We start from the raw sequence: 15,645 nt of genomic DNA, 5'->3' as shown, positions 1-15,645 counted from the left end.
GCTGCTGGGGGCCCCAACAACAGTTTAACCTATCCCAGGTCCTGCAGCTGTACCACGAACAGATCACTGTCCTACCTTCAGTGTTTGCAGCAACAACCAAGCTAGCTGTCCAAGCCTCTGGGTTATGCAAACCGGCAGTTTCGCGGTCCTGAGAGTTCATAGTCTCTGTCAGTTGCTGGCTGACTTCTGAAAATGGGGAAAAATATGAAATGGTGGCCAAAAAAGCAAGTGTCATATTTAAAGCATGAAAAAATACTCTGTCATGCTGTTTCCACAGCGTGATCTCAGCTTTGCTAATGAGGCCAGTGCTGAGATAGGCATTGGCAACAGTCTCACTCGGATGCGGTTTCAACTTCTCTTGAAAAACAAAACTCATTTCTAAACTATTGTGATAGTGCAGAGAGGACACAAATACTGAATGCTCAGAGGCTAGAGTGAAGTTTTGGATGGATGCAAAAGGTGTCAGGCTTGTTAGCTCAAATAGCACAAGGTACGCAAAGCGCTACTAAGCAGCTTTCAGACCAGAGTTTGTACATGCTGAGATGTGGGGAAGGGGAAACAAGATGTGTCTCCTTACAAAAACCTGTAGTGCTTCATTCCACGGCTGCTCTTTTCTACTCTCAGACACTCCTTAAAATAGGGATTGTGTGAATACATTGTAGAGAGCTGTTACAGGTTCATCATCTTAAGTCCCTGCGCTTGCTCACTCTCCTGTATCCGTAAACTGATATTTTAGGTTTTCTTTAACCCTTACTAAATCTTTTTATTAATGACATACATCTCCATGACCTTATCTCACTTCAAGAAACTGGGTTTAAAAATTTTCTCAGACTTCCCCGCCCCCCCCCCCCCCCCAGCACAAAAAGTGTATCTCAGTAATCTTTTTGTGGAGAAAGGGACATAACTGACATTTTAGGGAGTGAGAGTAATATAATACTAACTTGAGATTAATAATAAACTCTGATTTAAGTTTTCCTGTAAATTTAATATTTGTTTTTATACTGCTATTAAAATCATCATGCTGATGTCCTTTTCTCTGCAGTCATAGTAGGAGCTGTGGTGAGGCAGATCTAGTTCTGTCACCGTGACCTTGCTTTTTTTTATCCACTGCTCATCTCTTTTTGCCTTGTGTCTAATCCAGCGGTCACTAATTGCAAGCCACTGCCTGTACACGATGCTGGGAGGAGAACATCATCTCTAGGAACTGATCACAGATGAAATGTTGAATGCCAATGGATAATGGAGTTACAAGATCCTCTTAAGACAAATATAAAGTAAAAAAAAAATCATCAAAGGACTTGCAAATCATATAGGCAAAGGTCCACAAAAGAGTTGAAGTGCCCAGCTGCCACTTGAGGCACCTCAGATAAAAGTTTGTATGTCCACAGCTTCTCAACTCAACTGCTGCCCCCAGTTCCCACCTGCCTGTCATGGGGTTTAATATAACTTAGCTGTGGCCTAAATCCCAACAAGGATCACAGAGCAGGTATTCCCCAGGTCAGTTTGTCCTGAAAGCTCAAAAACACTTCTGCTGAATTAGGCCTCAGAGAAGGTGAACGAAGGTCTTGCAGCTGGCAAGGGTACTGGTGCAAGTGCTCTCAAAACCAGGAAGACAAAAGTTTTCAATGAAAGTTCCCCTGTGACAGGTAAGAGATCTAACTTCTGTGTTGGGACAATTTATGGAAGTGGGTAACAGCCACCTCTTCCTCTCTTAGGCTTCCATATTTGTGGCTGGTTCACATAGTTCCCATGTTGTCATGCAGATGGCTGTGAATCCCGTGCTGTTCCCCACAAGTTCTCTCAGATGCGTGGCTTCTGCAAAATAGTGTGACAGTAGGTCTCAGTTATATAACTCTTTTTTGGGGGAAAAAAAGCTCAACTGTATTCTTGGGACCATAGAGCAACGTGTGTTTGCTTGGATGTGCTTTATGTTAGGTTCAATTTTCTTTATTTGTTCTTCCCCCCCGGGGATGATAAATTTTTTAAGTCAGTTGCCTTTAATGAAGCAGCTTTGCTTTGCTGCTAAGCTGTTTAGGGATTTCAGAATCAATATTAAAAAGGGGAGATTGAAAAGGCTATTGAGAGTGTTTGGTCACAAACAAGAATGGCAAAAACGCCAGCTAGGCTTCTTTGACAATTTTTAAAGCTCTGTGTCAAAGCAATTTCCTAATTAGTGCTTGGGGACATGGCTAAGAACAGACAATAAAATCGTTAAGGAAAATAGCTGAACAATAAGCTTTTCTGTGCATTGTTCTCTGACATACTAGAAATAAGTATTCTAGAAACTTTACCTCTTTAAACAGAATATAAATTTCTGGCTTGGATTTTACCCATAGCATCAATACGCTAACAGTTGCAAATTTAACTAATGTACTTTGATAAAGAGCAGCAGCTACTCTGGAACAGCAGCTGTGAAAAAGATGAAATCCCGATTCCATTCAAGTCGATAGTTCTGCTGTCGCCTCCAATCAATACTGGATTTTACCATCCAAAAAAAAATTGCCATCTCTGAAGAGTTTATAGTAAAGACAAAGAAGAGATGAAGTGTGTAGGAAAGGAGTAGGGTATGCAAGTAGTGTGTAGTCAGTTTCATGTCACATTAGTTTTTATAGTTTATTTTTTCTTAAAAAGAACTTGTTCAAATTTAAAGCAAGGCCTTTTCTGGTTTGAAGTATGTGAAATGGAGCCTTCATAGAAGCATGAATATTTGGCTGGGATATGGACTGAGCAGATGAAGTGGAAAATGAGGAGAAGGGAAGCTGGAAGGCGAGAGGGAACGGTGAGTAAGAGGCGCAAAGGATGGACCTGGTTTGCCCTGGGATTCTACTGGTAGGAGCGGGAGTAGGACCGAGCAACAGCGATGAAAGAGAAGATGTGAAATTGTATTGTAGCGTGGAAGAGCAAACTGCAGATTTTTGTACTCCACGTGGGAACCTCCTGAGGTTTTGTAAGCTTCCAAAGCCCCAGCGGGACCTGTTGGCTCTGGTAGGTGGCGGTTGGGCTGCTGTGGCACAGCCTTGCTTGACTTCTGACTTAGTCTGACTAAAAGGGATATCGATACATTCTCCCAAATCCCTGCAAATAACTCGGAGGATGGCAAGAAAATTTATTCAGATGCTTACAATATTTCACTGACACAAGTCCTTATGTCTAGAGTGGGTTGGTCTTGTTCATAGTGAAATCCCTTGGTTCTGCAAATTTCTTCGGCTCACTTACATGCTTTTGGGGTCCAATCTAAAATATAAGGCCTCAAAGAAAAAAAAAAACACTAAACAATAGCCCATGGATCTATGTGATACACCCTTGCACTTCTGTGCTAGATCAGAGTGTTTGAAAATCCTCTTTGTCTTTTGAATGTGCGAACTCTCGAGCTGTAGATTATTTTGTGTGGAAGACGAAACAAAATGTGATTTGGTTTTTTTTTTTTCTGAGACTCTTCAAGTGAAGTTATTTTAATTTTAATGGAATAATTCAGTAAGCATTAGGTCAGAGACAACTGAAAAAAAAATGGTTTTGGTGGATAGGGTCTTCACTGGGAAGAGAAGGGACTTGAATTTCAATCTGCAATCCTATGTTTAAATATTTTATTTTGGGCACCCTCACAAGGAACAAACTAAATCCACAAACGGCCAGGTAGGTTTTCTAGCCAAAAAGGGGCAAACAAGTGATGGAGGGACAAGGGTTTAGTTGAGACATGTCTATATGCAGTTCCCAGGGGGGAGGAAGGGATGTGGAGATGGAAGGGAGAGGACAGGAAAGTGGTGGGAACTGAGCAGGGCAGCAGCAGGGCCATGAAAATGGAGATGCGTTTGACTGGAACAGGTGAAAGTTAGCAGATAGGCAGAGACCAGGGGCAAAAAAAACCCCAACCCAAAACAGGCTGTAGCTACTCCTGAAGAGGGGGTTGGATGAACTCACTGGCAGCCACTAAGTGCTGATTTGGGCACCAGCTCCTGCTCCCTGCGGGTTCTGGCCACCCTGTCCTCAGCCAGGGCTCGCTACGACCACCCCATCTCCCACCAGCACAGAATGTTTCCTTCAAGGGAACTACTTGAAAAAAAACGGGAAAACTACTCCTGTAAGTAGTTCAACTACTGAGGAGAGAAAGAGCTGACACTGGCACTTTTTTTCATGGGAAAGGAGCAGTGCAGGCATCTATCAGGTGAATGCTCAGCGCTTTCAATCTCAATGGAGATAAATGGTAGGACTCAGTGAAATACTCTGTTCGTAAAACTGTAAAATTTCAGACTCGCCTTCCAGTCCCACCTTTCCTTTAATGTTTCCCTATATCTGAGTGCTCTGCCTGGCCTTTGCGGTTTGCCTGGCCCCAGCCTTGGTTTTGGGGCCTCACAGAGGGAAGGAGGATGCTTAATGCAGGGTACCACACACCCTTAAATCTGCAGTTAAACAAGGGGCTGACTGGAGGGAGGGAGAGGGCTGCTGTGGAATATCTCCTTGGTATGGGGCCCAACAGGAGACTGAATAAATATAGATGAGACTGAGTAAATATAGATGCTCTACATTGTGGTCCAAGGGAACGATACTAATTTCCTCTGAAGATGTCAGTCTATTTCCATCAAAATGCAAAGCTGAAAACAAAGAGTCTGTCTCCAGAATTTTCTTCTTAAAACTTTAAAGTGCTGCCTGGCCATGAGAGCACTTACAGTCTGTAGGCAACATGCCCAAAAGTTAGGGACTACTATGGAATGCTAATTCTAAAACTGAGATCTAAGCTGTTTAGTGGATCTAGCCACAAATTTCTGATTTTGCCAGTGGACCCGAGGAAACAGCCTTTCTTAGTAATAGACATGCAAGAAATCAGCGTGGAATTGGGAGGCTTCTTCAGTGGTCTGTTAGTGACTGTACTTGTCAGTAGCCCGTGCCTCAGTTTACCCCTCAGGAAAACATGCTTTGTGTTGCTGAGCCCCTTTGGCAAATGCTTTTACAAGGACCACTTCCCTATAAGAAGCACTTTAAATGAGATTTCAGGCAGATGGACCTAGATTCTGGTGCAGGACAAGCCAGGTCTGGGAGCTGCTTTCCTCCTAGTTTATCGGGAAGGAACAGGGAAAGACAGAAGAAGGAGTAAGAGCGAAAGAGAAGGGGGTTGCCTGCGCAAGCTGCAGAGAAAAGGATGTAGCTTTTACGCTCTGCATCTAGATAGTTTCTTACTGGTCACAGTCCAAGATGTTATCTCTGAGGCATTTCAGAAGTGGACTGCGTTTGGCAGCTCTCCTCTTGCAAGACACAAGTTTGTCCCCTTTGTCTGTAGGCACATAGAATCATAGAATGTGTTGGGTTGGATTTTTAGTTGGGTAAAGGTTGGACCTTCAAAGGTCATCTAGTCCAACCTCCCTGCAGTAAGCAGGGACATCTTCAACTAGATCAGGTTGCCCAGAGCCTCATCAAGCCTGGCCTTGAATGTCTCCAGGGATGGGGCCTCTACCACCTCCCTGGGCAACCTGTTCCAGCATCTCGCCACCCTCATTGTAAAGAACTTCTTCCTAATGTCTGATCTAAACCTACCCTGCTCTAGTTTAAAACCATTGCTCATCATCCTATCAATATATGCCCTTGCAAACAGCCCCTCCCCAGCTTTCTTGTAGCCTTGTACCCTTCAGGTACTGGAAAGCCGCTGTAAGGTCTCCCTGGAGCCTTCTCTTCTCCAGGCTGAGCAATCCCAGCTCTCTCAGCCTGTCTTCATAGGAGAGGTGCTCCAGCCCTCTGATCACCTTTGTGGCCCTCCTCTGGACCTGCTCCAACAGGTCCATGTATTTCCTTCTTGTGCTGAGGGCTCCAGAGCTGGACACAGAGCTCCAGGTGGGGTCTCACGAGAACAGAGCAGAGGGGGAGAATCACCTCTCTCACATGTGCAGCTGAGTTCCCCAGCTTCGCTTTCATTACTTTTCAGATGAGGAGAAGCTCTTCCTCTGCCTTCTCTTGCCCTTCTAAAAGTCTCTGCGCCAGCTGGCATGCAGACAACTGCCTCAGATGTTGCCAGAGGGTAAGGGCCTTGCTCTGCTGGGTTTCAGGAGAGCTCTGGGGAAGGGTCAGACCTCAGGTGATTGCCTGGGTTGGAAGAGTTTAAGTGGCAAGGAGAGATGAGGCTAGGGGCAGTGGGAAGGGGGAAACTGTCCCAATGAACGAGTAGAACCTCAAAATATTTGAATTTGAATTTCTGGAAATATTGAAGGTGAAAGTGAAGCAGCTCTAGAGAGACTAGTGCTGGCAGGACCTCTGAGCAGAATAAAAGGCAGCAGCGGGACAGAAAACTGTCTGCTTAAATGAGAAGTGCTCGTTTCCTGCACCGTGTGGCTACATCACATGGTGCTGGGGTGTCCTGGCTGAATAAAAAAGCTGCTGGATACTGTGGTAATATAAATAGTAGGAAATGTCTTCATACATGCGGAAGCTGAAGCATATTGTATGGCAGGCTTGAGGCCACACCGTGCAATTGCTGGTGGAGGAGGCTGATGTGCATGGGAAGGTTTGGGCTTTGCTGGTTCTCCTGGCTGCTAAGCCTGGATACCTTTTTCTCTGCTCATGAGACAACCCTCGCACACTGTAGTTTTTAGAGTGAACTTGACTGCACAGCCAGATGTTTTTCAGCTTGATTACTTCTACTGTCACTTAGTTAAGGTTCTCACATGTAATTTTTGCTCTCCTTATGTTTGTACATCAGAAGGGGATTCTTGGAAATGCTTGTTTTGTGGGAGTGTAATATGAACAAGGAACACTGGCTAATGATTACAGCAGCATGGGATTACCAAATGACTGTTATTTCAGGCTATGTGCATGTAAGTGATTAAGTTTTTAAGCCTGCCACCTCCTTGTGAACTGTATAAAATCAAAATTAGTTTGATTGTAACTGATTAAAACTGCTGTGGACAAACACACTCTGTCTGCCTGTCCAATACCCTGCGTGTGGATGGGACGAGCTGAGGCGGGATTTGTCCTAGTTTGCCTTCAGGAAAGAGTTACGACAATGTTGAGAACTTTGTAATCATTGGTTTTATCTTTATAGCCTCGATAGCGATCTACTTGATTCTTTTTTGGACCCTAGGAAGCAAGTGGCAGTTAATTAAATGGGTGAACAATGAATGGCTGGAAATTACAGGGGAATCAAAGAACTTTGGGTTGGATTTGATAACAATTGAATTAATCTTCTCAAATACAGTGTGTTACCTGAAGCTGCTAAGCAGTAAGTTTTATAGCATCAACACTGTGTGTTGTTCCTTCAAATTCTTTTTCCTGAAGCTCAGATCAATGCAATTTCACACTACCTCACCCACTTATTTCTCCTAAAGGAAAAAAGAGTGATTTACAGTCACAGCACCTACCTACAGCTGAATGCCGGAGGCCTTGGTTAAAAAGTCATCTGTGGATTGTATTGGAATTAACTGATGAATTACAAGAAGATTATTGAAAACATTGCTGTTGTTCTTTGTGCTGTTTAAGACACTAATCATTCCTGAAGGGCCCACACGTCAAGCTCGTTGCACAGTCCATACACCAGTTTCCATTCTAAGGTGGGATCCTGCCTATGGCTCCTCCACGCGGGAGCCTCTCCTGTGGAAGGCCATGAGGTCCTGTGAAAATGCTGCCAGGTTACTGAGTGTCACGGCTTGCCCAGTCAGAGCCAGGGACCTGGTGAGATGCTGCCCACAGCTGAAAGAAATGTGGAAACATCTGGTGTGGGGGGGTGGAATAGCACTGGGAAGACGTTATGTACACAGTATAGAAGAGAGCGGCTGAATAGTCTGTAGAGAAAATCACCGAAACCTCCCTTTTCCTCAATGGATGCATTTTGCGATTCTGGTTTATCTGGAGAAGATACTTGCCAAAATGTTGCTTAGGACCACCAGTGTCCAAGTGCATTTTCTTTTGTGTCATGGGTAATGCAAAAAAAAAAAAAAAAAACAACTATGAGGATTTTTTCTCAAAAGTTGTGTCATTTGGGAAGGCACCGGTCCCCTCCAGGCTGCTGCACGTGGGGAATCTGCCATCTATCACAACAATCATCACTGTTGCATACCTTCCACAAGACAGAGTGGGATTTTATCTTGGTAGTTTTCTTTATCGTTGGTGCTGTATAATTAATCAGTGTTTTGCACAGCACCAATATGGGATCTTGAAAGAGAATTAAGACTGTGTGCTCTACAGAAGGTGGAGTATACATAGAAAATTAAAACGTCTGGGAGAGGACAGATTTTTTTTTTAAATATTTAAATTAATTTAATGGTAACAAAGGTTTGCAATGTGTTATAAGCAATGCCTTGAACTCCCACAGTGTACCATTTTTAAGGCATGTGTCTTGAAAAAAGCTTCAAATGACAAAAGCTCTGCTCTGGAATGGATCTGCTTACTTACCATAAGAAAAAAAATTACCCAGCACTTCAAATGTACCCACAAGCACACTAGGGAAAGGTTTGTGTGCATCTAATTGACCCTGTTTACTTTATTTATTAATTTAAGCTATAACCTTATTCTGTCAAAGTGTACAAAACTCGGGCTATTTAAGCATAAGTAAAATAAACTTAAGCTAAATGCAGAACTATATCTGCTTGAAATCTTACCCTGAATCTTCAATATTAACCTGGTTATACGTGGATGTGGCCTACCCTTATCAACAAAAAAGTGTGGAAAATACAAAATTTCCTGCTTTTTGAATGGATCAGAACATTGGGAGATTTAAAAAATTCCTGATAATGAATATAGGTTTTTTAGATGCAAACTGACTGCTTGCTAACAGAGTCCAACATTGTCTCAACTGTTTCAGCTGAGTGCTGTGCATCGTCGCAATATGTCATGCAATTCTCTGGTGAATTGTATGGGTATGTATATAAAATATAAACAACAACTAAAGAAAAAGTTGAATAAATAAGTGCAATACTTGGTTGCATTTGAATATAGGCAGTTCTTTCTCAGACATAAATCTTAAATACCTGTTTAAAAGTTGGGTTTTTTTTTTCTATTTTAGAATTCCTTTCATATATAGTAGGATGTATTCCTCTCACTTGGATTGTGTCAAATCTATGTTTGATCTATTTATGTAATATTTTGCTTGGTGTAGAAATGAGAAGTTTACATATTCCTGTGAAGAAATGAAACAAAATGTAGAAAGAATAATGTTAGTCAAAAAGATACAAAGATACTTTTCCATCTTGAAGAAATAATTTCCAGCAAACAATTGCCCCCTCTCCACTTTGCCCTGTTTAGAAAAGTTTCTTGTCAAGGTCTCCACGTCTTTTAGAAATCCCTATTTTTCATTCTTCTCCTTGGCTGACAACCTGTTTTCTTAAAAACAAAACAAAACAAAAAGCCAAAGTTTGTGGCTGTAGGAATCATCTTTTCCTCAGTCAGTGAAAGCTGGCTGCTTAACGCTGCCTTTGAAGAGCCCTGTAAAACGCTCATCTGGTTTGCTGCAGTTGTAGCACTAATGAACTGCGCGCAGCTGACGCCTGGGACGCGCAGCCTGTCAGTCAGGAAGAGCACGGAAAACACTTCCAACGCGCTCAGCAATGCCACTTTGAAAAGAATTTAATGACACGTTTCCTTTTGCGTTATGCAGCCAGAAATGTCTCGTGTAAAATATGCAGGGAGAGATGGAGAGCAGAGGAATCTCAGGACTTGGCGAGAGAATGCTTTCAGCAGAGAAAGGAAAATACCTTAGCAAAACTCTCCAATTTAACTATGCTTGTAGGACAATATATTGCATTTTTACACTCCCTTTCCTTTATGTATATTTGTGTTCCACAAAATTAAGCTGAGAACAGATTTTATTGTATAGAACAGGGAGAAGTGCAGTTTACTTTCATTTTTATGGAGTTCGCTGGAAATTACTTAAAGAATGTTATTTCAGAGCATTATTCAAAAATTGTCAGTTACCATGCTAGCTGCTAATGATCTATAAAACAATAAACTTCACCGTTTCTGGGTATCAGTGTTATGTTGTTGTGAATTCACTATTTAATAAATTCCTTTATCAGTACTTTTCTTGATACTGACTTTGTTACTGGGTAGAGGTGAAGACAGGTTCATGGAATGTTTAAATGACATAAATGCTCTTGGAATAATTTGTATAATCTTTTTGAGGCGAGTGGGCTGCTTTTTGGTGTAAGAAGAGGGAGAAAACTTCATGTATCAGGCTTTTACCCAGTTTCCAAATATTGATAGATGGGTTATACTGTCTATTATTAGATTTCTTTTTTTTTTTTTTTATAACACTGGCCCAGTTGTAGACAAATCCTATACTGATTGCACTGTTGGTCTGATGCTACAGGACTTCCCGTTACATGTTTCTCAGCCACCTTCTAGCCTTAGCTGATGATTTCACCCACTACAGCCGATGGTGAATGACTGTACACGCACACCTCTTCCTCTGCAAAACTGAGATAAAGTGGTTTAATTTAAAGGGGTTTTTTTTGAAATTCATTGAACAGAAGGCACCACGGAGGGTGCTGGTGCTGTCCTGGTGACTGCAGACACATTGGAGGGTCAGGGTCGGTGGTGCTGCAGATGGGTTCCTGGGTGGCTGAAGGCACAGGTTCTGATGAGCACGTTCACCACGGGAGTCACCGGTGGGTTCATGATGGGGCAAACTTTCCTCTGATGCTCAAAAAAACGCTAAAGGAGAAGTTATTTTGAGAAATACCTCATCATAAAGGGACGGAATCGGATAGTAGTTGTGAATGGATCGTATTCTCAAGTGTTTTTTTAAAATATAACACAATATGCTTTTTAATTTTTTATACTTAAAGGCAAGAATTCTGAACGTATGAAGCAAGTATCAGTAGAACTTTTGTAACAGTTTTCAAGGAATACTGTTAATAAGTTCACCGCCAATAATGAAAAAAGAAAGGACTATAAAACTATTAGAAATGAGTGCTTAATTTTCTAATGGGTTCCCTAGCTTATAAAATATTTCCAGAGTTTTTTTCTTTTTACTTTTTTGAATAATAATGGAAAAAAATCACTAACCAGTTTTGCTAGGCTTGTGTCTTTCACTTAATGGGAGGAGATCAAACCAGATTTAGTGGAAGTACAGATCTCATTAGTGTATGCTACTGTAATGGTGTTAATGCCTGATCATAGAATTGCTTAGGTTGGAATGGACATCCCAGATCATCTAGTCCAACCATCAGCCTAACTCTGACAAAAACCGTCCCTAATCTAAACCATGTTTCTAAGCACTGTGTCTACCCGTCTTCTAAATACCTCCAGGGATGGGGACTCAACCAGTTCATTCCAGCTTCCAGTAACAGTGCAGCTTACAGCCTGAGGTAATAACTAGCATGTTCACAGATAACAGGCAAGTTTGGGTAGGGTTTGTGGCAATTGCCTCCAAATTAATTTTTTTTTCTAGGCAATGTGACAGTTCTTTAGGCAGTGTCTCCTAACAGACTGGAATTTCTAACGATTGCCATGCTTACTATTTCGTTTTTGTTCATGTCTTAACCTTTATGGGTAAGTTCGTCTGGAAGAAAATTCCTGGTTAAAATGAAGTTCACATGGTGAAAAGCGGGACAGAAAAGTACAGAAAAAGCAAAGGAAGGACACAGAGGACACTGCTGGTCCTGTTCCTTTGATTTCTGTAAAGGAGTAAGCCCCAAGACCCACCATATCAGTGCTGGTCTGTACAAAATTGCCTTGTATTTCAGAGTTTTCTTTCAAAAAATACTGCCTTATTACATTTGAAGTGGGGAATCTTTTCTTGGCCCCTTGGGAGGATTACAAGAATGCCACCAGAGCGTGCAGGGATGAAACAAGGAAAGCCAAGGCCGCATTGGAATTAGACCTGGCTAGGGACATCAAGCAAAACAAAAAGAGCTTCTACAAGTATATTGGAAGCAAAAGGAAGACCAGGGAAGTTGTAGGCCCACTGCTGAATGAGGCAGGAGTCATGGTGACGGAGGATGTGGAGAAGGCAGAGTTACTGAATGCCTTCTTTGCTTCGGTCTTTTCTGCTCGGCCCAGCCCTCAGGAGTCCCAGGCATTGAATAAAGTAACAGGGAAAGAAGACGACTTCCCTTGGGTTGAGGAGGAGCGAGTGAGGGACCAATTAGATCATCTAGATATTCACAAGTCCATGGGCCCTGATGGGATGCACCCGAGAGTGCTGAGGGAGCTGGCGGAAGTCATTGCTGGGCCGCTCTCCATCATCTTTGAAAAGTCCTGGAGAACAGGCGAGGTGCCTGCGGACTGGAGGAAAGCCAATGTCACTCCAGTCTTCAAGAAAGGCAAGAAGGAGGAGCCGGGGAACTACAGGCCGGTCAGCCTCACCTCCATCCCTGGAAAGATGATGGAACAGCTCGTTCTGGGTGTCATCTCAAGGCGCGTGGAGGAAAGGAAAGCTATCAGAAGTACTCAGCATGGATTCACCAGGGGGAAATCATGTCTGACTAACCTGATAGCCTTCTACGATGGCATGACTAGATGGATAGATGAGGGGAGGGCGGTAGATGTGGTCTACCTTGACTTAAGCAAGGCGTTTGACACGGTCTCCCACAGCATCCTCATAGGGAAGCTTAGGAAGTGTGGGTTAGATGAATGGACAGTGGGGTGGATAGAAAACTGGTTGAAAGATAGAGCTCAGAGGGTTGTGATTAGGGGCACAGAGTCTAGTTGGAGACCAGTGACGAGTGGTGTTCCCCAGGGGTCAGTACTGGGTCCAGTCCTGTTCAACATATTCATCAATGACCTGGATGAGGGGATAGAGTGCACCCTCAGCAAGTTTGCTGATGACACCAAGCTGGGTGGGGTGGCTGACACACCGGAAGGCTGTGCCGCCATACAGAGAGACCTGGACAGGTTGGAGATCTGGGCAGAGAGAAACCTTATGAAGTTCAACAAGGGCAAGTGTAGGGTGCTGCACCTGGGGAGGAACAACCCCATGCACCAGTACAGGTTGGGTGCTGACCTGCTGGAGAGCAGCTCTGTGGAAAGAGACCTGGGAGTCCTGGTGGACAACAGGATGACCATGAGTCAGCAATGTGCCCTTGTGGCCAAGAAGGCCAATGGCATCCTGGGGTGCATCAAGAGGAGCGTGGCCAGCAGGTCAAGGGAGGTCATCCTCCCCCTCTACTCTGCCTTGGTGAGACCGCACCTGGAGTACTGTGTCCAGTTCTGGGCTCCCCGGTTCAAGAGGGACAGGGAACTGCTGGAAAGGGTGCAGCGGAGGGCTACGAGGATGATTAGGGGACTGGAACACCTCTCTTATGAGGAAAGGCTGAGGGATTTGGGTCTCTTCAGTCTGGAAAAAAGACGTCTGAGGGGTGACCTTATCAACGCTTATAAATACTTAAAGGGTGGGTGTCAGGACGATGGGGCGAGGCTCTTTTCAGTGGTGCCCGGGGACAGGACAAGAGGCAATGGGCACAAACTGGAACATAGGAAGTTCCACCTAAACATGAGGAGGAACTTCTTTACCCTGAGGGTGGCAGAGCACTGGAACAGGCTGCCCAGAGAGGTGGTGGAGTCTCCATCTCTGGAGACATTCAAAACCCACCTGGACGTGTTCCTGTGTAACCTGCTCTAGGTGACCCTGCTCTGGCAGGGGGGTTGGACTAGATGATCTCCAGAGGTCCCTTCCAACCCTATGATTCTATGATTCTATGATTCTATGATTCTATGATTCTATGATTCTTAGCGACTCCATTATGCTCCTGTTGCTTTGCAGCAAAGCCAAATGCAACACGTCTTTGTTGTTCTTTCTTTTTATTTGTGACCGTTTTGATGATATTTTTAGAGCCCAATGCAGATTTGGGGACAGTAAATATGATGTCAGACTCCTAAAATCTGCACACCAAAGAGCAAACAGCTGGTTTGCGTACACACACAACGTAGAGGGCCACATCTCCCCGTCTGCAACTAAAGTTACTCTATGAGTCTTTGCAGGTTCATGTTCTTTAAACAGACTCAGCTATCGGTTTTGTATGGGAGGAGCGTGGAAGCAAAATAAGATAGACATTGTAGTTTACTGTGCAGAATTTTACTTGAAGATCTCTTGGACTGAAGTCTGTAATTTCAGTAGCCATGAGCATAGATTGTAATTTGTGTGTTTAGACTAACAGTGGGAAATTTAATGATAGGAGCGTATAAAAACTGAAGGTTCGATTTTCTTGAATGTCCCTTCATAGGAAAATTGTGTCTTAGTAAGCAAGGCTAAAAGAATTTATTTCACTATGACTAGAAACACTAAGTTTCAGAAAGAAAAGGTTGGATAGATAAAAAAAAGAGAAAGAGAGGAAAATTTATCAGTCATTTGGATTGAAGAGAAAAAAGTCAAAGGCTGTGGGTCTGTATGAAACTAGCACTGCCACAATGAATATCTTAATTGTTTATAGCAGTCCATCAGGGAGAAGGTGAATTACTGGACTGAATGGAAGAATATTGACGAAAAAGAATGGAAGAAAAAAGAAGGAAGAAAAAAAGCGCCACCTACAGGATGCAATCCTGTTCTGTTGAGTCAAATGGAAACTGTCAGAGACTAGAGGTCATACTGGATCTCCAGTAAAAATATATGAATAACTTTTACCTGTTCTACATAAAATATATTCCCGTTAGTAAAAATGATATTTAAAAATAAAATATTAATAATCTCTGAGGAACTGTAATATCTTCCTCTTTTTGTTTAATCTGTTGACAGCAGCCATGGTTAACGTGTCACTTTCTACTAAAATGTAAGGTCCAGAAGAGAAGAGCGCTGTGTGTTCCACCACAGCAGATGCTGTCTCCAGAGATTTGGCCAGCAAAGGTCCAGGTCCCTCACAGATAACACCTGATTGATTGAGCTATGGCAGCTTGAACTGACCAAAATGGACATCGCTACACCTCAGGCTCACCAGCTGATGGGCCAGCAAAGTTCCTTTTTGACTAAATGTCAGCCCTAAATGTCAGTGTAGGAATTAGGGTAGCTGAGGCATAGCTGGTCATGGCACAAGCCAGATGTCTGCCAGGTATCTGGAGAAGATAAAATCTTAAATCTCCAGAAAAAGAGTCATCAGAGGAACTGCTGGAGACTGAGTACCTCTGAGCAAAAGCTTTATGTCAAGCAGTAACACTATCCAGGAATGAAGTGTTCTACTTGCTGTTTCCTACATGGTATTTGAATGTTAGCTGCTGGTACCAGCGTAATTCCTATGGAACTACATCTGTCCAACTTTTCTGATAATTAGTTGGAGGCAGCATGCTATCAAATTAAATTGGAGAAAGAATAATTGGATTACTTCAGCAGAATTTGCTTTGCATGTAGCCAGTTATATGGAAAAAAATTCCATTATTCTTTTTTATTTTAAATTGTCTGGCTGATTTGGAACTCCATTGCAATTTAAACTGCGAAAGAGAAAGGTACACTGCATTTATCCAATTTAAATGCAATTTTTCCTTCTCTCTAGACATACTTTAATATACTTTGGGGCGTGCACTTTGGCCAAATTCAATTGTATTTCCTTTCTTAGGAGTATTTCTTCTACTTTTACAAAGGTAGCTAATGGTAATTCTCATTCCTTTTTATTCATGAATTTCAACATCACACAGAAGAGCGCAGCTTATCCCCTGGCTTACTTAAATTGTCTCATTACTTTTGTGGTCTCAAGTAGGATTAGCAGCATTAGTCCATATGGCAGTTCTTTGCGATGTTGCAGA

Source organism: Chroicocephalus ridibundus, chromosome 2 (genome assembly GCF_963924245.1).
Source record: "Chroicocephalus ridibundus chromosome 2, bChrRid1.1, whole genome shotgun sequence".
Taxonomy (NCBI): domain Eukaryota; kingdom Metazoa; phylum Chordata; class Aves; order Charadriiformes; family Laridae; genus Chroicocephalus; species Chroicocephalus ridibundus.
This window is presented reverse-complemented; position numbering follows the sequence as displayed.